The sequence below is a fragment of the Bombina bombina genome, chromosome 2 (assembly GCF_027579735.1).
Source record: "Bombina bombina isolate aBomBom1 chromosome 2, aBomBom1.pri, whole genome shotgun sequence".
Taxonomy (NCBI): Eukaryota; Metazoa; Chordata; class Amphibia; order Anura; family Bombinatoridae; genus Bombina; species Bombina bombina.
Genome location: NC_069500.1, coordinates 1,378,394,784 through 1,378,401,119, shown reverse-complemented (window position 1 = coordinate 1,378,401,119; position 6,336 = coordinate 1,378,394,784). Strand labels below are relative to the sequence as shown.

Sequence of the window (6,336 nt, the reverse complement as noted above, 5' to 3'; positions counted from 1 at the left end):
AACCCTCTCTAATTTTACCTCATAATAATCCTATAGTCATTCTATATATTTACTATTAATGGAAGCAATCATTTGTGCACAATAGCAAAGCACACTGAAAGGACAAGAGAATATAATGCTTATATATATATATATATATATATATATACACACACATATATATGTGTGTATGTATATGTGTTCATCAGTATTTTTATGTGTGTGTGTATTTATGTCTGTCTCTATACCCATGTGTGTGTGTGTGTCTGTATGTGTGTATAAAAAAATAATTAGCACTGTTAACCCATTATGTGAATGCATAGTTACCAAACCTGTACACAGAGTACCTCCAGAATGGCAGCAGTTTAAGTGCACCATTAAAAAAAATAAAAGCACAAATAAATATGCAAACATAAGTCAGACGTGTGCTGCAGTCCAGTTAGAGTTATTTGTCTTTACTATTAATAGAAGCAATAACTTGTGCACAACAGCAAAGCAGACTGAAAGGAACAGTGAGACGCTTCTATACGTGTGAATGTATATGTATGTATGAATGCATATGTGTGTATATGTATATGTGAGAATTTGTGTCAGTATTTTTATATACGTATATTAATGCGTATGTATATATATATATATATCCATGTGTTTATGGGTGTTTAAATATGTGTTTATCTATCTGTGTGTATGTATATACTGTATGTATGTATATATATATATATATATATATATATATATATATATATATATATATATATCCATGTATGTTTGTGTAAATATGTGTATAGTGTGTGTGTGTGTGTGTAAGTAATGTTATAATGCTTAACCCCTTCATTTCAGCTGTCCCATTGCTATGCAAAGAGCCTGATTTTAAAGTATATCTGCCCCAGTCTTGCAAGAAAATGGTAATTGTTTATTTATTTTTTATTATTATTATTTTAAATGCATATTTTATCACCATTATGTCTGACCATTATGTTAAAATTTAGTTTAACCAGCTAAGGCCCATATATATTTTTTGTACTTTGTTTAATGGTTTTATTCCCTTACATGAATACCTCTGTCTTATCTCTGTAATTTTCAACTTTCCCTGTGTTTTTGCTTGAATGACCCTTAGCTCAAATGTCCATAGATATACCCTCCCTATTCCTTAAAATTTTTTGCAGGCCAATCTGACGCTAATATATCTCTCTCCTTCAGCCTAATTTTAAAGTATATCTGTCCCAGTCTTACAAGAAAATACACAGACCTTCATTTCAGCTGTCCCACTGCTATGCAAACAGGTAGCCTCTGGAAGATAGTAATATCATTATATTTTTCCTACCCTGTTATTTTCTGATGTGTGTATTGTTATATGTATTGGTTATTATTTTGTTTGTTATTTTTTTTTTGCTTGTTTTTATTATTTTAAATGCATATTTTATCACCATTATGTCTGACCATTATGTTAAAATTTAGTTTAACCTGCTAAGGCCCATATATCTTTTTTGTACTTTGTTTAATGGTTTTATTCCCTTACATGAATACCTCTGTCTTATCTCTGTAATTTTCAACTTTCCCTGTGTTTTTTCTTGAATGACCATTAGTTTAAATGTCCATAGATATACGCTCCCCATTCCATTACATTTTTTGCAGGCCAATCTGACGCTAATATATCTCTCTCCTTCAGCCTGATTTTAAAGTATATCTCCCCCAGTCTTACAAGAAAATACACAGACCTTCATTTCCGCTGTCCCACTGCTATGCAAACAGGTAGCCTCTGGAAGATAGTAATATCATTATATTTTACCTAGCCTGTTATTTTCTGATGTGTGCATTGTTATATGTATTGGTTATTATTTTGTTTGTTATTTTTTTTTTTTGTTTGTTTTTATTATTTTAAATGCATATTTTATCACCATTATGTCTGACCATTATGTTAAAAGTTAGTTGAACTATCTAAGGCCCATATATCTTTTTTGTACTTTGTTTAATGGTTTTATTCCCTTACATGAATACCTCTGTCTTATCTCTGTAATTTTCAACTTTCCCTGTGTTTTTGCTTGACCCTTAGCTCAAATGTCCATAGATATTTTTTTTTATTTTGATCTACACACCTCATACCACTAACATGAATCCAAATATGACCATACTGTTATTCGTGATAACCCTTTTCTCACTCCAATTTTGTGCACATCACTACCGCCATAAGCACACCTCTAACTGGAAAACAAATTATCATACACCATGGCCTGCTCTGTTGCTTTAACTTATCTGCTGAGTGCTGGTTGAGAGTTATAAAAAATAACCATCCTACCCCCACCTCACAAAATTATAAAGTATCCCATTCACTATATGGCCAAACAAAGCTATGTCCAAATTCCTATTCCTTATGTTACTTGCCCTTGCAAATGATGTAGAGTCTAACCCGGGTCCACCAACAAATTCCATTCCTAGCCTTCCAGCTAAAAAAGGCCTCTCCTTTGTGCACTGTAATATCCACAGCTTACTACCAAAAATTGATGCACTGCAAGCATGGTGTTTACAATACAAGCCCAAAATCATTGTGATCTCTGAATCGTGACTAACCGCAAAATACCTGAATCTGCCATTGCAATACATGGGTATTGATGCCATAGAAATGATAGAGCAAAGAGAGGAGGTGGCATTGTAATTGATGTTGACAATTCCACAAAGTACACCCCCTTTCAAAAATCTAGCTCTCCTGCAAACTTTGATTTCCTTTCTGGCACAATTGAGATCCCATGCAGTAAATCAACAATTGTTGCAGGAATCTACCGCCCACCTAGCTCCCCTGTGCATTCCCTTTCTGACATAGCACATCTCCTTAGTGAAACTATAGCTCAAAACCCAAAAAGTGAAATTTTGGTTTTTGGAGATTTTAATATTGATTGGCTAAATCCAAAAAATAATAGTTGTCGCTCGCTGTTTAATTCTTTGCAGCTAATGCAATTAATCTCCTCCCCAACTCACATAAACATCAAAAGCCATAATCACACCCTGCTCGACTGGATTCTCTCCACTTCTCCCGACCGAATCCAGGAGGCAGGTGTTCTCCCTAACAGTTTCAGTGACCACTGATTAGTGTACTGCGTGCGCAAAATAAAGGCAACTAAATCCTCTCCCAAGGTTAAAATCACCAGGTCCTTCAAAAAATGGAATCTTCAATAATTTCTAAATGACATCAAGAACCTCCCCTTGCACAGATTAAAGCTAATCCCAGATCTAGGTCTCTGCAGTTGAATTCTTTCAGTCTGAACTCCTACAAGTTTGGAATTGACATGCCCCGCTGCGTAAGGTGAGAGTAAAAGGAGCACACTTGAATTGGATCACAGCTGACCTCATTCAAATTTACTAGTTTCAGGATTCATTGTGGTCAAAGTTCAAGCATACTGGCTCTTTGAACGATCACTGTGTATATAGACAATGGTGAAATATATGCACTAAACAAACAAAATTGGCCAAGGCCCAATATTTCTGTGAAAATCTGAACAATAACATATCAAACCCTAGAAAGTTTTGGAAACTCATAAATAACTTACAAAATCCACCAATCCATTCCCAAACCTCCACTGTCAATGTGGGCAACCAAACCCAGCAACTCCCCTTAGAAGTAGCAAATGCCTTTAATAGTTATTTTGTCGGATGCTCCACCACCCTGATTGACAAACTAATAAATGACACGCATCCTGAAACTACAAATGTGGATCAGGCCCCACTAAATCAGCAAAGACCCAATATAGAAAAGTTCAATTTTAGACGTGTACCCATCAATGTCATTAAGAAACACCTTAATAATCTAAATATGAAAAACCAGTCTGGACCTGATCAAATCCCAGCAATGCTGTTGAAGCTCAGTGCGCCGGCAATTGCTAAACCTGTCACAACCCTAATTAACGAATCCTTGGTGTCTGGATACATACCCAAACATTGGAAAACTGCAAGAGTAGTGCCTATCCATAAAAGTGGGGAGTTAACCTTGGTTTCTAACTATCTCCCTATATCATTGCTCCCAGTATTGTAAAAAATCTTAGAAAAATGTGCCCACACACAACTATGTGAGTATTACCAACAATCTAAATATATGACCCCTGATCAATCAGGTTTTTGCCCAAATCACTCCACTACAACTGCCCTCCTAAAAGTTTGCAATGACATCCAAACTGGCATGGAACAAGGAGACCTACAGTACCTGGAGTTATTTTCCTTGATTTTGCAAAGGCCTTTGACACAGTAGACCACGACATACTACTGCTCAAACTAATAAACTTTGGTATTGGTATCCGTTAACCTGGTTTTGATCATTTGTATCGGATCAATCACAATATGTCTCCATTTCTGACAGCGACTCCCTCCCTCTCCCAGTCACGTGTGGTGTTCCCCAAGGTCCCATTCTTGGCCCCCTACTATTCACATTATTTATAAATGATCTGCCTAATGTCTGCAAATCCTCAACTGTACACATGTACGCAGATGACACGGTAATCTATGCAAAGAATTCCAATCTGCCGCAGCTTGAAGCAGTGCTCCAAGACCAGTTCACAGAGATAGTAAAATGGATCTCAAAAAACAAACTTCCTAAACCCTGACAAAACTGTCACAATGATCTTTGGAACGGGACCTAAATTACACAAATTTCAAAATTCCCATCTACGCATCAAAACAAAATCCAATTGCACACTGACCGCAGTCCACTCTTTCAAATACTTGGGTATGTTGTTAGACCCCAATCTATCTTTTGTCCTCCACATAGAAAAACTTGCATCTGAACTTTATCCAAAACTAGGTGCCCTGTGCAGAAACAAATCTTGCCTCAGCCCTACAGTAAAGGAAAAGATTGTACAGCAAATGCTGATGCCAATCATGGATTACGGGGATGTAGTATATGCACCTGCACCGCAAACTCACCCAAATAAACGTAATACTTTGTATAACTCGTTCTGCCGCTTTGTGCTACAATGTAACTACAGGACCCACCATTGTGACATGCTAAAAGAACTAAACTGGCTGTCGCTGGAATCCAGACGCACCCTCCATCTTTCCTGCCTTGTGTTTAAGAGCCTTTCTGGGAAGCTCCCACCCTACCTGAGCAGAATGCTCTCCCCGGCTATTCCCACCTCAAATAACCTCCGATCCACAGGGACGTGCACTCATAGGAGGCAGGGGAGGCAGTGCCTACCCTGCCATATGTGGCCAAAGCTTAATTAAATTTTAATTAAAACAAAAAAAAGTAAAAAAAATATATATTTTCCCCCCATGTAATGCTATGGAGAGGCAGGTACAGGAACGCTTCTCTCCATTGCAGTACATGGGTCAAAGGAAAAGCTGTGCTGCAGCACCACCTGTGTTCTGTCAATATATTTGCAGCTAAAATTGGGACCAATAGGAGGCACCCCTCCTTGATGCCTCCTAGCAAGTGAAGGATATATAGAATAATCAGAAGGAGGATGCAGTGAGCAGGGTCATGTGACACAACTGGAAGCTGAGGTAACCTAAGAACAGATGACACCAAGCAGAAGAGCAAAGTAGTATTCTACATCTCTTGTGATTCACAAATTGTGTTCAGATACAGCTCATTAACGGGGGGGGGGGGGCAGTAAGTGAGCATAACCCAACACTGACAGGAAGTCAAAGGGTCAATTCAAATTTAAATCCATAATTTAAAACCCAGAGTTTGAAGTTAAGTGTGCAGTGTCCACATTATTTAAATTAAAGTTTTTGACATTGAATATTGCTAAGCCTCCCTTTTTCATGGTTATTGGATTTAATTAGGTACAAACTCCATATATGTTATGTCTGTTCAGTCAGAGGATGCAGTATCTATTTTTATTTTTATCTGTGTCCACATTTATTTAAAGACTGCTGTTCACTTGTAATTCACAAATCAATTGAAAGCTGCTGCATTGTGTTTTTAATATGTGCTGCTTTTATACAAGTTTATATTAATAAAAAGGAGATGAGTCATTTAAAAAATATATGTAATTATTGCAGTTAAATGTTTTTAGAAATAATGCCACTGTAAAGTAACTGTTAAACACATAGTCAAAGGGAGACATTTAAAATTAAACTTTCATGATTGAGGTAGAGCATGCTATTTTAATAGACTTTTCTAGTTATTTATATTTTGAGGATTAGCATCAACTGTTACTGGCCCCATGTCAGCAAATCAAATTAGTTTTTGAAAGGAACATGAAAGTCATAATTACATTTCCATCATTCAGATAGAAATTGCACAAAAAAAACAAAACTTTCTATTTTTCTTTTATTATTATGTACTTCATTCTTTTGGTATCCTTTGGTGTCCTTTGTTGAAGAGCATACCTAAGTGGGATGTGCACGTGCGTTTCTTGAGCACCA

General features: G+C 36.6%; 1 long non-coding RNA gene across 1 annotated transcript; it reads left to right on the top strand.

The window, feature by feature from the left end:
* The first annotated feature begins 479 nt into the window (after positions 1-479).
* On the top strand, positions 480-1,714 carry LOC128648310 (uncharacterized). The gene is made up of 4 exons (XR_008400569.1): positions 480-522; positions 820-884; positions 1,180-1,262; positions 1,649-1,714. It is a non-coding gene; the product is annotated as an uncharacterized LOC128648310 (long non-coding RNA).
* Positions 1,715-6,336: the final 4,622 nt, after the last annotated feature.